The following is a 17088-nucleotide window of genomic DNA, read 5'->3' on the forward strand; positions in this document are numbered from 1 at the left end:
AAACTTGTTAACACGTTTTCTGACATTCTATTCTATTTTTTTAATTAGAAATATTGCCACTCTTTGCCGATGTCAGCTAGACCTGCATGGTTTTATATCTCGCTGAGAATGACATTTCGGAGGGGCTGGGGCGGCAGTTCGATGCCTCCTTGTTCACTCGTTCAATGCCTCCTTGTTTTTGCGGAAATTTTTTCAAGCTATGTTTACTATACAGCAAGCACTTATCCGAGAACAATTTTTACTAAAGCAAATAGTGCCTTGGCACACTTGCTTTCGCATTTAATAAATATGTCGAATGTATTAGAAGACGCACACGAAAAATTACTTAAATTGTGGTGTTGATGTCTCGAACGTCCCATCGTTCTTTAGATGCCGTAGTGAACGACTCCGGAATAATTTTCCCCACGTGTGGCTTTGTAATGCACAGTCAAAGCACGCCAATCTAGTTTCTTTGTATCCCATCTTCGTTCGTCACACAATCACCACGCAAATCTGCGCGATGACGCTACTTTGCCGTTTTGTGCATACCTAAAGGAATTAGGAAACCAAACATGCAAAGATTAGTTTGCTTTATTCAGGAAAATGGCGAAATTAAAGTTTTATTTGTTTTATTACTCAGGAATACCGTAGAAAAAAATGCAAGCAGCCTGGACATCTGCTAGGTTAATAAAGATTTCATGTGCTTTGTAGTGTGTTGTTCTTTTACTCAGTTGGCGTGTACGGGAAACGGCGTTACTGACTCTTTCCAGGCACTTTTTCGAAGGTGAACCTTGACAACTGTCAGCGCTCGATAGAGTCGTGGTGGCTGAAACCTCTTTTGCCAATGTCCTTAGCTTGTAACATATGCAGAGGGGCGCGCGCGTCACCGCCGGTGTTCTAACGAAGCAGTTACGCCAAATACGCACTCATCATCCCGTCGTTTATACATATGACGCCTGGTAGCCTCGAGAGTGGTGTTTACGCTGCGCAGCAGAATAGACTCCCGTGCCTGCTACAGCTGTCATTAGTTGTCATTTCCAGCGAAGCTGTAAACATAAAAGGACTCACATTTATGAACTTGTATCTGTGAATGTGCAACGAAGCTTCCACTGCGTCTTAGTGTACACGTTTCACTTTCATATTAGGGCAAATTTCTCAAAAGAGGAATCAAGTACCATTTCTGCCACATCTCCTTCCATGGAATATGACCATTGGGACGAGGAGTCGTATCCGCAACCTTGTTTCACCAGACCAACACCTATATAACGACTTCAAAAGTCAGACTAACGTAACATTTCCTATTTCTAAGCAGATCAGTTCATAGCTTTGAAGTTGGAATTACTCGTGAATACTTGCTTCGCAACAAAAACGATTTTTGTGCTTCGACTCTCGTCGGCATTTTGCGATCATTGTATCTCTCAATGAGGAAGGGATGGCTCTTAGTTTCGTAATAATGAATTTTTGTATAAAGAAGAAAGTCAAAAAGCTATCTTACTATTGAAACATCTGGCATCTTTAATTCCGACTGAAGAAAGATAAGCAGCCCGGACATGTAATAGAGTAGTAAATATTTCATGTGCTTTGAAGTGTCTTGTTCTTTTGCTCAGTCGGTGCAAATGTGAAACGGCGTTCCTGACTCGTTCCTAGCACTTTTTCGAACGTGAACCCTGACAGCTGTCAGCGCTCCATGGAGCCGTGGTGGCTCACACCGCTTTCGCTTATGTCTTTAGCTTGGAGCATATGCAGAGGGGCACGCACGTCACCACCGGAGTTCTAACGAAGCAGTTACGCCAATTACGCGCTCATATTCCCCGTCGTTTATGCATAGTGTATAGACGTGGGATCGACGAGGATGCGGAGAAGCGCCAAAAAATACACCTTGTCAATCGACAAGAATACCAACAACGTCTTCGTCTTCACGCTCAACCTAAAATCTCGCGCTACTTCAACCTTGTCCCCACTGGCACATACCCTCGGCAATACGATTGTTTCATTAGCTCTACCCGTAGAAAAAAAATCGTCCCGATGATAGAGGCTTGGAAAACAGCGATAAAAAAATTGCGTCGTCAGTGTTCATAGTACGGCTTCATACGAAGCACGTGAATGACCTCGGGTAAATGCCGTCCGTGCTTTGAACAGTGAGAACTGTCAGGAACGACAACGTAGTTGAAGTCGCTGATGCATCGGAGAACTGTGGAGGGCCCGAAGTATTTGTGCAGGAGCTTTTCGGAGAGCCTACGCCGGCGAATAGGAGTCCAGACCCACACTTCGTCGCCGTATTGTATGTGACGGGTCTGTGCCGAAGACTGTAGCGCCTAGCGTCACAGTCCTGTTGGTCGTGGATTCGCAAACGCGCAAGCTGCCTAGCTGCTTCTGCTCGTTGTGTGATTTCTTCAGGACCCGTCTCTTTGTCATCAAATTCATGAGGGAGCATTGCGTCTAATTTTGTCACCTTACGGCCGTATACAGGACTGAAGGGTGTCTTGCGAGTGGTCTCTTGACGAGCCGTATTGTATATATACGCAAAAGTGACATGAGGTAAAACCTTGTCCCAGTTCTTGTGCTCTACGTCTACGTGCATGCTTATTATGTCAGCCAGTGTCCTGTTGAGTCGTTCCGTCAGCCCGTTTGTTTGAGGGTGATAGGCCGTTGTCTTCTGGGGGGGGGGGGGGGGGGTACCACTTAAAAATAGAACGATGTCCAAAAACTTTGCCATGAACGCAGTACCTCTGTCCGTGACGACTACTACGGGAGCGCCATGCCTTAGAACGATGTATTCAAGAAAAAATCATGCCGCTTCATCTGAAGTTCCTCGTCGCAGAGAACCTGTCTCGGCATATCTAGTGACATAATCCGTGGCGACGATTACCCACTTATTGCCGGTAGTAGACGTTGGGAAGGGACCGAGAAAATCCATGCTTACTTGTGCAAATGGTGTGGCAGGTACTTGAACACGGTGCAATAGGCCGGCTGGTTTGACGGGTGGCGCTTTGCGATGCTGGCAATCCAGACAAGTCTGAGCCTAACGTTTAACGACCATAGCCAGTCTCGGACAGTAGTAATTCTGCCGAATCCGTGCCAATGTGTGGGAAGTGCCCAGCGGTCGGCTCGTTATGGCAGGCGTGCAAGATTTCACGTCGAAGCGATGAGGGAACAACGAGTAAATAGTTGCTGCCGCTAGGTGCAAAGTTCTTCTTGTAGAGTACATTGCGGCGCAAGCACTACAACGCCAGCCCTCTTGCAAAAAGCCTCGGCACACTGTAGGTTTGTCCTTCCAGGTAATCAATCAGCGGCACCAATTCAGTGTCATCTCGTTGCTGGCGTGAAAGATCGGCAGTGTCCACAAGTGCCAGAAAGACCGTGTCGTCATCGTCTTGTGCTGCCGACTCAACAGGAGACCGAGAAAGGCAGTCGGCGTCTGCGTGCCGTTTTCTCGACTTGTACGCGACGGGGAAGTAGAACTCTTGAAGTCGAAGGCTCCAGCGTGCGAGCTGGCCGGAAGGATCTTTAAAATTAATGAGCCAGCATAACGAATGGGGATCGGTAACACCGGTGAAAGACCGACCGTGCAGATACAGACGAAATTTCAGAACTGCCCATACCATTGCGAGGCATTCTTATTCAGTGGTAGAGTAGTTAGCCTCCGCTCGGGACAGTGTCCTACTGGCGTAAGCGATCACCTTTTCGCTGTCGTTCTGCTATTGTAGATGCACCGCTCCTAGACCGACATTACTAGCGTCTGTATGCAATATCGTCGGGGCGTCTTCATCGATGTGTGCTTGCCGGAGCTCGTGAAATGCGCGCTGCTAGTCTTCGCCACAAGTGAAAGGGATATCTTCTCTTGTGAGCTGTGTTAACAGCCATGCGATGCGAGAAAAATTTGCAATAAATCGTCGGTAATATGCACAGAGTCCCAGAAAACGTAGCATGGCCTTTTTTTCTTATGGGGTCAGGAAATTAGCGACGTCAGCAATTTTTTCCAGATCAGGCCAGACTCCTTGGTGACTGACGACGTGACCGAGGTACTGGAGCTCTTGAAAACCAAAATGACACTTTTCAGGCTTCAACGTAAGACAGGCCGAGCGTATTCCTTCAAAAACAGTTTTCAGCCATTGGAAGTGTTCGTCGAACGTTCCGAAAGAAACAATCACGTAATCCAGGTACACCAGTCATGTTTTCCATTTAAGTCCAGAGAGCACAGCGTCCATTAGACGCTGAAATGTTGCTGACGCTGAACAGAAACCGAACGGAAGCACCTGAAATTCATTAAGTCCGTCAGGCGTCACAAAGGCGGTTTTCTCACGGTCCCTCTCATCCACTCCGTTCTCCCAATAACCGCTTTTCAAGTCCATTGATGAAAAATAGCACGCGTTTCGCAACCTGTCCAAGGATTCATCAATACGTGGCAGTGGATAAACGTCCTTCTTTGTGATCTGACTGAGCTTCCGATAGTCGACGCAGAAGCGTAGGCTACCGTCCTTCTTTTTAACTAAACCTACAGGTCACGCCCAAGAACTATTAGATGGTCGAATAACGCCATCTTCCAGCATCGTCTCTTGTTTTTGTATTGCCTCACGTTCTTTTGAAGCCACAGGATAAGGGTTTTGTCGAATGGGTCGGGCGTCAATATCAGTAATGATGTGGTGTTTGGTAAGTGGCATTTCACCAACTCTTGACGCAGATGAGAAACATCCCTGGTACTGACCGATGCGCTCAAGAAGATGGTTTCGCTCAACGGCTGTTAACGTCGGACTAACGTCTACAGTAGGTGCAGCTGTGGGGATTGTAGAGGCCGCCTCCTGCGCTAACGGGCAGTCGCCAATTTGTGTTTCATCGTCAAAATAAGTGACAGCAGTGCCTCTAACCATGTGTCGACGCTGCTTACTAAAATTCGTCAGCAAGAGTTCGGCGCTTCCGTCGATGACATTAATAAGGGCTTTTGCAATGGAGACGCTGCCATTCAGAGCTAGCGCATTGATGTGTTCAGCGACTCCACTCCCATTGTGCAGGCTGTCACAGTGCGCGGGTACGAGAGGGCAACTTCACGGCAAAAGTATGCCGTCGTGCGCAGCAATACGTAAGGGTGGTTGTGGGTGCTCCTCATGGGTGACATCATCCGAGTTCATGCAAACGTTACGCTTCTGTCGCGGATTTTAATCACGGCGCCGTACTAACGCAGGAAATCCATCCCCAATATTAGTTCCTTACAATACTAAGACAGAATGACGAGGGAGGCGACGAAGGTTGAACCGGCGATTGAGATTCGGGCCGTGCGTTTACCGACAGGTGTCATCAACTGACCTCCGGCGGTTTTTATGCTGGGCCCGTGCCATGACGCCTGCACCTTCCTTAGTTTGTCAGCGAGCTGTAAGCTTAAGACTGAAAAGTGGGAGCCAGTGTCAACAACAGCGGCTACTTGGTGGCCGTCAATGCGAGCGATGAGGTCGGCGCTGACGACGTCAGTTACGTCATTCGTAGCTGTATCCGTCGTATTCGTCATTGCATTCGGCGTCTTCTTCGTCGTCGGAGACTTTAAATCATCGTTCGTCGATAATGGGAGATCTGGAGAACTGCGAGTAGTGGCAACATCACTCCCGGAGGTCGCCGCGTCTAGTTTCCCTGTCGCGGCCTAGAGGACCTGCACTAGTGACGTCGGCAAAACTGCGACGGGTCGGTGAACTGTAGCGCGCAGAAGCTGTAGAAGGAGAACGTCATCGGGCAGTCGTTGTATTTTGCGGCTGAACGTTCACAGGAGCGTCGTTGTAGGCGCGTCGACCGTGATACGGAAAATAGGCGTAGTTGCCAGAAAAGCTTGGGTATTGGGCAGCGCGATAGTTGTTCCATTTGTGGCAAACTCTATTGACTTGTCCAGCTTCACCACAATGTTAGCACACTGGTCGACCGTCGACGGTGCGCCACAAATTGGTTTTTCGACGTTGATAGCTCGGCGGCAACTCTCCATGGAGCCAAGGAGTGGCGTGCGTATATCGAAGATACGACATTGTTTGTGCTGGTGTGAACGGGGGGGGGGGGACGGTAGAGTCGACGGGGGTGACGATATCGACTCTGTTTGAAGCGTAGGTGATGTTCTAGCTGTAGGTGTCAACGGCGGCGAAGTTGCGTTGATTGGATGGCGAACAGCCTCCGCATAAGGCACCGCAGCGTGTTACCACAGTCTGGCGAAGAAAAATCTTGCCGGACTTCTTCCCGAACCACATCAGCTACAAACGATAACACTGGCGCCACTTCTGTAGGTGCAATAACAATTCCGAGCTGCCGAAGCTCTTACTCGCCGCCAGTACGTAAGTGTTCGCCGCCGAGTTATTCATGTCATGCTGGCGGTATCGTTGCTGTAGGGCCCGTTTAATGGCTGTAGCCTCTTTTGTCAGCTCCGCTACTGTAGTCGGTGGATTTGTCACAAGGCCGGCAAACAGTTGCTATTTCACTCCCCGCAAGAGATAGCGCAACTTTCTTCCCTCTGGCATGTCGGGGTCTGCCCTGCGGAAAAAATGGGCCATGTCTCCTGAGAACATAGCAACGCTCTCATTGGGCTTTTGAATGCGGATTTCAAGGAGACGGTGCGCGTTCTCCCTCCTGTCGATGCTTTATAAGTACCCAGCAGCTGCGTCCGGAAGTCGACCCAGGTGACAAAGCTGCTCTCCCGGTTGACGTACCAAGGTACGAGCATTGCCCTTCATATAGAAATAAACACACAACTGTTTGTCTTTCGATCTGGTCGGTTGTACAAGGTTGCACTTGGCGACGCGCTCGAACTGGTCTAGCCAATCTTGGACGTCTTCAAAGGGACCACCATGAAATCTCTCCGGAACCATAGGATTTTGAAGTGTTGCTTCCGATGTAGACGCTTTGGCCATGGTAATTGCAGAAGGCAAATGATTTCTCGAGGTTTCTCGCAGGGGACTGGACTCGGGTGCTAGGCATTGCAGGCGGCGACTGAACCGGTGGACCGGTGTTTCGAATGCGCGATGGCGATTCCGGGCTTGATCGTCGGCTCCAAGAAGGGGTGCCAAGCATGAAGGATGATGTATACCCAGCACCCCTGCCACTGTAACGACGTAGGACCGACGAGGACGCGGAGCAGCACCAAGAAATACACCTTGTCAATTGGGAAGAATACCAACAACGTCTTCTTCGTCTTCAAGCTCAACCTAAATTCCCGCGCTACTTTAACCTTGTCCCCACAGGCACATACCCTTGGCAATATAGTTGTTCCAATATGACGCCTGACAGCCTCCGTAGTGGTGTTTACGCTGTGCAGCTGCACTGACTCCCGTGATTGCTATCGCTGTGCTTGCTATCGCTAAAACTGTAAATATAAAATGACTCACATATATAGACTTCTATTTGTGAATGTGCAACGAAGCTTCCACCTCTACTTAGTATACACGTTTCACTTTCGTATTAGGGCAAATTCCTCAAAAGAGGAATCAAGTACAAGTTCTGCCACTTGTTCTTCATTGGAATATGAGCACTTGGGTGCGAAGTCAAACCGCAACCTTGTTTCAGCAGACCAACACATCTTTAACGGTTTCAAAGGTTAGACTAACGTAACGTGTCCTGTTCCTAAGTACATTACTCCGTAGCTCTGAAATTTGAATCACTCGTGAATGCCTAATTGCTTCGTAAAAAGAAGGATGTTGATATTTCGACGCTGATCGGAATTTTGTGATCATTGTATCTCTGAATGAGGAAACGATGCTAAGTTTCGTAATAATGTATTTTTTTATAAAGAAGAAGAATTCAAAAAGTTGTCTTACCATTGAGACATCTGACATCACAAATTCTGACCAAGTCCAGAAGACAGCCATCGATAACCCCGTTAAAGGATACCCACGTTGAGCCTTCATCTTATGGTGTAAACAAATTCGGTCAAGAATTCACATGCCGATGCTGCCTTCCGCAAAGCATGTCTTTACAGTTTTGTGTCTTAATATATGCGACCACGCTTTATTTTAGTTCACAATAGGCGCGCATGTTGTTCTTGTTGTCTCCTTTCGTGCCATGTTTTTCGCCTGCTTGAAAACCTATGGAACAAATTGACACGGCTTCGCGCGCCTATACAAAAGGGCATGTTACGTGAGGCTGTTGAAAACCACCACTACTTTAGCTGAATGGGATATGCGATCCTTTAATGCTCAATTTGTTTTCAGAGGCATTATTGAGCCACAGGAGAATATGGATGTGCGGACCCCTGTGCTAGGATTCCACGGTAATACGACCATTGGCAGTACACCTCCGCTCGTCTCATTGTGTTTTTTTTTTTCTTTCCCGCTCCGCGTATTCACGCTGCTCCTCTGGAGTTCTAACTATGCGTTGCCTACCGGTGCAGTGTATCAACATCAATGCAATCAGTTGCAAGTCTGGTTTCTTTACATATGAAAGGGTAGTGACGTCACTCGCCAAGTCGCAAATTGCCGTCTCCGCGACAACTTGCGCAACAGTAGTCTTTACCAGGAAACTTATGAAGAGAGCACTACGCGCTTTTCGGTGTGAACAGTAGTGCCTTATCATCAATAATGTGTTTTGGATGCTTGTTTGGTGCTAGTTCTTTATTGAAACGAATGCTGTTGAGTATGTTCTATACGTGATACCAAACAATGTATGCAATTTTCGCTTCAATCGCTGAACGCCTTTTTTTTTTCAATGACGACGGCGCCTCGAGAAATCACGACCAACTAGATGCTAACAACTTCGCTGTTAAAGTGCGGCAGAACCCATCTAACAATGACTGTTAAGGTAATGCAAGAGCATTCACACACATATAAATACATAATCAAACACACACACATTTATGTAACTTACAATCTAGCGTTTGTCGTGCCACTGACGGCAATCGGAGGACGTTGAATGCTAAAGTTTGATACAGATTTTAACACTGTCATAAGTTGTATGCCTCTAGCAAACACAATATTGATGACACCTCCTTTCCTTGCTCTAGCAATGAACACTGTGATAGAGAATTCAAACCTCCGTGCCTCCTTCATGAACTCTGCAAGCCATTAGTTTCCAAGACTCGATATATTAATCATGGGCATTGACCTTTCTTTGGTATTATCGCAGTACGGAAGCACTGTGTTTAGTGTGTTGGCTGCGACGCGTAGACATTCCTCTGAATCTCATTCTCTCTCTAGCACATTCAAACATTCTTCAGAAGTTGGTTTCTGAGCTTGAAAGCGTTAAAAACGTTTCGAAAACATGTTCTACTTTGAATTTTACTAACGCGAAAGAGAAGGGTTCAGCGCGCTTAGGCGAAAAATCATACACGAAATAGTCAGCGGCATCAGGGAAAGGCCAGCCTTCGTTCTTAGTTGACAGAGGCAGCGGTAGCAAACTCGGCGCACATGCTCATTTGAGCCTTCTTAACAGCACTCGAGCGACAATGCCGGCGACGCAGCAAGGTCTTGCCGGCAAGACGTGGACGGCTTTCATAAATTTATACGATGCATGCGGAATTGATGGCTGGTTTTGATAGGGCAACAAAGAAACATGCTGCAAGCAGTCAGAACACAGGAATTTCTTTAAGTGCAGCAAACCAAATCAAAGGAAGTACTGCGAGAAACTAATAAATGTGTAATTTTATACCTTGTTTACAGATAGTAGCTCCAGTAGCAAGCCCTTTTGTCCTTCGGGTAAAGAACTATTCGCAAGAAACAGACGGTGCCGAAAAAATTACACCATCTTCCCGTAGGGGAACCCCGAGTAGCATGCGAAGCAGCCATGGGGTCGACTCAAGTTTCCATTAGTTTTCAGATCGGCCTGTCACCACTGCCGTTTCGTGGCAGCGGCTCCATCCCTCTTCTCCGCGGCGCTGTCCACGGCGCTGACACTGGCGTTGACGCTGGCGCTGTCCGTGGCACTCATCGCGGCGTTGCGGGAGGAGAATGAGATGACGAAGTGAATGATGATCAGTGGGCGAAGCACCGGGGGATCATTCGGGCAAAACGCTGGAAGTGTTCTCCAGAAGCCGGAAGCTGGCTTGCAGAACCGGAAGCGCAACCGGAAGTGGACGCCGCACGGCGGAGGGAGGGCGGGAGCACGGTGTAAAAAAGGAAGGTGATCCGACGGCGGCGCGAGGCGCGGCCACTTAGTGTGACTCTACGCACGCCGCTGCCGCAAGGGGCAGCACCTGTTCTGGGGGCCACTTTTTCGCTCGCTTTGTTGGCGCTTTTATGGCCACGCGCGGCAGAAGTGCTTTATTTCGATGAATATATGTCGTTCGCCTGCTTAAAACGACTCTATTTGGTTGGAGGAACGTCCCTTTATATTTCTGCCGACATTCCGATTTAATACGACGCGGCGAGCCGTGGTGAGCGCAGCGCGCCGTCTGCTCGAGCAGACGACGCGTCTCTCTCGTGTTCGAAATGACGGTATTTTGACTGTAAGTGGCATGAAACCTTCTACCTGCTCAGGATTTGGCGTCTAAATAACGAAAAATTGCATATCTTTGGGTATGGGTGTTTAAATGCTGACGGCGGTCGTAAATTATCCACTGTTGTGCCGCTTCTCCAAGGCCTCCTGAACACGTGCTGCCCCTAGCGGCGGCGCTCACTTCCGGTCACACGAAGTGGCCGCTCTCTCGCCCCAGCGCGGGCGCGCCGTCGGAACACCTATCTTCTTACACCGTGGGCGGGAGTGACATAGCCCCGAGCATAAGATGCTTCGCATCTAAAAACGGTTTATTTCTTGCGTGTCTTGAAATATCCGCTATAGTTATGTGCTACTGAGGTGTTTAATTGCAATTCTTGGGCAATAAAAATTATAACACTTATCCGGACGAAAATATTCATAAGCTTCGCATGAAAAGAAGTGATATCCGCCCATTTCACTTTCATTTTACTCTGCCTGTAACTGAAGTTCTTTTTATTCATGAAGTGTCTTAGTTCAATGTGTAAGCACCTTAGGAATAAACTTAACTAAGCGAGCCTTCAAGGGAGAAATTTCATCAGAACACAGTTTTACGAAAGCACTAGGCGTGTTCTAATAATATAATTGAAAGTGGCTGTGTATGGAAGTTATGGATTTTTCAAGTACAAGCATTGCATTTTGATCCAAGTGCTTCCTTCCAGCATTCCAATCTTCATGCGTCAATTCCTAGTGCCAAGCTAAACGAAAGTCGAAGCCGACGTTGATTGGCGAGCCATGTTTTGCTAAAGCAGTGCGTCGACGTCGACTATCGCCACATGAAACTACGTCGCATTGTCTATTTTAAGTACATCAGGCTTATGTGGCACTGAGGAAAGTACATTGACACATACACGCAAGCAAATAGGCAACTCTGCTATCCTTACGCTACTTAACAAAGACCAACTTTATGCATATGTGTCACTACGGCAGCACAACAATAAATTAAAGGGCACCTGGAGTGGTACGTGCTAAAATCCACACTATAATTGTGATGCACACGATTGTGAAATCCTCAATAATTTCGACCGCACTGAGTTCTTTAACCTGCATCCAATGCAGTGCATATGGGCGTTCTTGCATTTCATCCCCATCGAAATACGGCCGCGGCGGCCGGGATTAGATCCCGCGCCTTCGGCCATAGCAATGCAACGCCAAAGCTTCTATGCCAAAATGGAAGTTAGGCAATAATAGTTGCCGAAGTTTTTTTGAACGCGGAGGCTTTCATTGCTGCAAATGATCGGGGAAGTGCTTCTGCCAATAGGGAACATTGAACTTTGCATGAAAGAGTCGCATTTGTAGAGCACCCGCAATAGCTCAATGTTGGTTTAAGAATGAACGTGGCATTGTGGTTAGATGGCTCGATAAAAGAGACACGTAAATAAATTATTTTTTTAAAATGGGACTAAGAATAAATTATGTTGTGCAAGTATGGTCCCGAAATAAAATAAATTGCACGAAAGTCACCACAGCGCCTTCGTAGTTCCAAAATAAAGGTAAAATTGTGGGCACTAGCGAAAGTATCGGTATTTCAAGATGAAACACACTTGGCACATAAACTGACCCCTAGCAAACGCCTGCCGAATACATATTGAAAAATGGTGCAAGCTAGTCAGCGTCATGAACGAAAAATAGTCTTCTTTTATAAATAAACTAGAGAACAAAATAAATATATCAAACAGAATAAATACCTGTGAATGCGGACTTCCTGCAGCAGATTGCGCACAATTAAACTGTTCTGTATTGATGAGCTAGGGGTTCGATACAACACAACGTTAAGGACACGACAGAATCTTAATATGATTTCTATACAACATAATAGATGTAAATGTCGTAACAGAAATAACATACATGCCGATTTGGTTCCCATATTTTCGCCTCAGCAAAATTCCAGCTATTCTGTTACACGAGCGATAGGGAGAGGAGGTGGCGTCATGGTATTCGTGCATAAAAGGTTACAAGTTTTATCTTTCGCCACAAAATTCATCTCTGCCGAGTGTGTTGCGCTAAAAATTTCGGTTCCTGATGCCGACATCAGCCAAGTTCTATATACAGGCCTCCCTCAGAAAATGCCAATTTATTTTTAATAGAAATAAACGATCTTCTTCACTCCCTATTACCAAATAGTCGACTTTGTCTGATTCTTCTTCTTTCTGGGGTTTTACGTGCCAAAACCAGTTCTGATTATGAGGCACGCCGTAGTGGAGGGCTCCGGATTAATTTTGACCACCTGGGGTTCTTTAACGTGCACTACAACGCAAGCACACGACCATTTTTGCATTTAGCCTCCATCGAAATGCGGCCGCCGCGGCCGTGATTCGATCCCGCGACCTCGTGCTCAGCAGCACAACGCCTTAGCTGACTGAGCCACCCCAGCGGGTTCGAATTTGTCTGATTGCGGACATTAATATTGGCACTCTATCGCCATCAAGGCCAGTGGTTTGCGAGTACCTTTAAACTGTATCTAAATGGGAAGTCAGTCCAACCAATAATGCCTACACGCCAGAGGAATATATTGGAAGCAAAATGGCGTCATCTTGCCTTGACCGTGTGAATACAAGAGCCCCATCGGCTAGCACTAGCACTGTTTCAGCGGTAATCGAGTGTAAACTGGCCGATAATTATATTGTAGGTTGTCATGTTGCATTTAAAGTTGCCTTTAGATCCCGCCCTAACGTTCTTTGCCTAAACATCCTTGATATCGCTAAATTTGGCAATCTTGCGGCCAATTATGATTGGACATAATTTTTACGTAATGTCACGACGTCCACCCCTTATACGCATTTTGTTGATGAAACCCGTTCTTCAAAAATTACCGCTCAGAAAACAACCGCCGTAAAAAATCGCAACCCCAAACTTTCATGGCTAACGTGCGATATACTGACGGCTATTAAAAAAGAAAGATGCCCTGTGGACACGCTGTAAGCGTTCCCCAAACAATACACACCTTAAATATCTGTACAGATTGCTCCGCAACAGGGTAAACCCCATGATCCGATCGGCAAGGCGTCAGTATTATACTAAGACTTTCATGAAAGCAACACTCCCCCTGAAAGACATGGTCAGCTATTAATGAAGTATTTTGACGCAACGCTAGCCAACCTCTAGAAGATGTATTCGCAAAGCCATATCAGCAACCTCACGTTTACGTTCAAGAATTTAATTGCTTTTTTTTCTAAAGCGTCTCCACATTTTGAGCCTTTCGCTGCAGATGCGTGTAGCGCTGTTCTTAATACTGCACGATCGGCATTCTTGCTACGGGTTACTGCAGTAGACTTCCACAGCACCTTGTTTAGCTTTCGACCTAAGAAACCACCTGGTATAGGCGGTATCTCCATACATGATATTCAATGAATTTTTTTCTGTACGGGAATCTGTCCTCTTCTTCAATATTAATGGGCATGTGGATCATTGCATTATTCCAGATGATTTAAAAGTAGCTGTGGTTAAGCCGCTCTATAAGAGTGGTTCTCATAGCAAAGTAGAGAACTATAGACCGATTTCTATTCGGCCTGTAATCAGTCAAATAATTGAAAAACACTTTCTCATAACGATGACCAATTTCCTAAAAAAATATTCTTCTCTCATCAGCACAGATAGGTTTCATCCAGGGAAAACCACTATTTCCCTACAAGAAGAATTTATGGACACTATCTATTCGGCTTTTGATCATAACGAATTCGTATGTGCTCTTTTTTAGATGCAAGTAAGGCTTTTTATTCCGTTATTCACACCTTACTTCTTGATAACCTAGAAAGAATTGGTTTGAGGGGTCCATTTATAAAGTTATTGTCTAGTTATTTTTGTAACCGCTCCGAGGTGGTGCGCATAGGTGACTATTCCAGTACAAAAATAATGTTAAATCGGGCGTTCCCTAGGAGTCTGTTTTATCTCCACTTTTATTTAACCTGTACGTCAATTATTTGCCTCAATTTGTATCAAAATGCCGCATATTCTAGTACGCCGATCACACTGTCCTTCTGTCAACTCAAGCATCATTTAATACATGTGTTTATAACTTTCAAGCAGATGCCACGTCTGTAATAGACTGGCGTACAAGTAACGGAATTGGTATTAATAAAACAAAGACTAAACTAGTTTGACTTCATAATCCCCGTTAAAAATTGATCGTCTTGTGCCATTTTTTGTTCATGATTCGATTTGTGTAAACTGCAAATGCATGCCATTAGAGTTCTCGACTAATGTAAAATATTTAGGCATAATGTTTGATTCTGATATGACAAGGAACACTCATTTTACATGTATTAGCAAGAAGCTTCGTGCACTATCTTGTCTTCTGTATAACTCTAGATACTTGTTCCCGTTTTCTTTCATGGAAATGATTGCTCACGCCCTTGTGTGCAGCTATCTTAGATACAATATTACCATATTTTGTCACTGTTCATTCACGTGGCGCCCAAATTTGAATTCTATTCTGAAATCTGTCCTTCGAAATGTTGTATACAATAAGACCATTCCCCCTCATAATAATCTAGTTTTTTATTTGCAGTTGCCCTCATTTGACGCATTATTTTTTAAACTGTGGTGACAAAGTATTTTTGGAACAGTGATTTTCATTTTGCTTTGATTTCTGCCAGTCTACTGAGACGCCATAATAAGTTCACTACCCCGTGGTGTTATACCCGATTTGGTCGTTATACCACAAAGTATTATGTTCCTAACGTTTTAAATTTTTTACCCACTGAAATGTACTCAATCTCATAAAAACGGACACTCATACTGTACCTGAAAACCACTTATTGTTCTGTTTAGTTGTCAATAGAGCCCGTGCCATAGTTTCGATTAGCTTCGTTTGGTCTAGATTGGTGTGTATCCTTGTTTCTTTCACTTTATTTGTTTTATAGCTTGGTTTTGCTTGTAGCTCGCGTTTGTTTTTGGTTCTTCGCCTTTGTGTTGTAGTCTCCTTTTGTGTTGTAGTTTGTTTTTGTTTTCTAGCTTGCTTCTGTTTATAGCTGGCTGACCTTGCTTTATTTTTTTGAGTACTTGTCGCTGACTGCCGAGTACAGCCTGACAAGCCTTCATGGCTTGGGCTGACAGGTTATTGAATATTTTCATGAAATAAGGATATTTTCATGAAATAAGGGATATTATTATTATTATTATTATTACTATTATTATTATGACCAAATGGTTACCAGTGGCTGCTATCGGCACAACCCGAATGAGAAAACAAACAATAAACACGCTAGTCTTGAGAGGCCACCTATCCTTCGGCCATCGCCTGCCATCCGCACACCACAAAGCAGAGGAAAATGGACAAGAGAGACAGAAGAACAGACCCGACCGAGCCATAGTAACCATCAGCCGGCGACAGACAAAAAGGCCACCGCGGAAAGACAGTGTGACGTGCCGCTTTGGCCGTCGGCTTCTGTGGGTTCCGGGGTGGCGTAAGACGCATGCAGACACAGTGGAGACCAGGAAGGAACTGCTTGACCCTTCTTCTTTATTGCTCGACACCCCCCCCCCCGCGAGGATTGAAACCGATGATCCAGTGTCAATCAGGTACGACACGGAATTTCCTTCAATTTACAACACCACATAAATTCCCTTCTTACGGCTCCATATGTGACAAACACTTAAGTGATTGTCCGGGTCAGCTGTATCTTTGTCGTCTTCCACCGACAGGCTGAACATTTTCTCAGACTTTCGGAGAGACTTGCAGACCTTTTCCAAATGGCCAATCTTTTCACGTTTACGACACTTATGTGTCCTAGCTTTGCAGAGAGGGCTATTCGCAAGATGGTCCAAAGAACCACAACGGTAACACACTTGCTCCTGCAAGGCTCGACGACATTCAGTTTGCTTCTTATAGCATGTGCACGTGCCACAGTGCTTTTCCTTCATATTTGAAGTGTTTTTGTCATTAACGTGATGCACTTGGGCTTCGTGTCATGCAAGTTCACTCGTTTCTCTTGTCGCTTGATCATGCTGTCTCGCAATGATAGGGGCCCGAGAAAGCGTAAGAGACTCTTCCAGTAGAAGACGTTCGCGCAAATGTTCTCTAGTAGTTTTTTCTATGACCTGGTCCCGTATCATATCATCTGACTTGACACCGAAATTGCATTCCCAAACGAGACCTCCTAGCATGGTGACGTAATCGACCGCGGTCTCACCTGGGGCTTGTGCACGTCGACGCAAACGGTGACGTGCTGCAGTGATGTTGACAGAGCTCTTGTAGTGGTCTTCAAGGATCACAATGGCGTGGTAAGCACATTCCGATGCCTCGATGTGGTCATCTAAGTGCCCGTGTTAGGCGCGCGCACCCGGAGCGCACGCAAGCAAGGCCGGAATCCCATCAGAAAGTCAACCAAAGGGTGAAGCCCGTTGACCTTCCCGTGGGTGGTTTGAAGGCCCAGTGACAGTGTTTTATGACTCGCTGCCATCCAGTCCAGGCATGGAGGCGAGGGACATGGAGCTCTCGGAAACCCAACGCAACGGAACGGCATCACAATTTAGCTGGTGCCCGGAGCCTTAAGCCAGCAAAAAGATAGCCTTTGATACCCGTTTTTTTATATTCAGAGGGTGCCACACTATGGGGCGTCAATTTCGGACACCATCTCTTGCGAGCGCTGCAAACTCGACAAGCTACATTACTATGGTGACTTGACGTTGTGCTGAAATGCCGTTGTGCAGTGCCTGAATGCGAAATAGACCGAGTGTTCAATT

The 17088-nt window shown here is 46.1% G+C and overlaps 1 protein-coding gene across 1 annotated transcript in view; it reads right to left on the bottom strand.

The window, feature by feature from the left end:
- LOC125946844 (uncharacterized) overlaps positions 1 to 17088 on the bottom strand; it is a 111695-nt gene that overhangs the window by 59000 nt on the left and 35607 nt on the right. The gene's annotated exons all lie outside the window — the stretch shown is intronic.

Source organism: Dermacentor silvarum, chromosome 7 (genome assembly GCF_013339745.2).
Source record: "Dermacentor silvarum isolate Dsil-2018 chromosome 7, BIME_Dsil_1.4, whole genome shotgun sequence".
NCBI lineage: Eukaryota > Metazoa > Arthropoda > Arachnida > Ixodida > Ixodidae > Dermacentor > Dermacentor silvarum.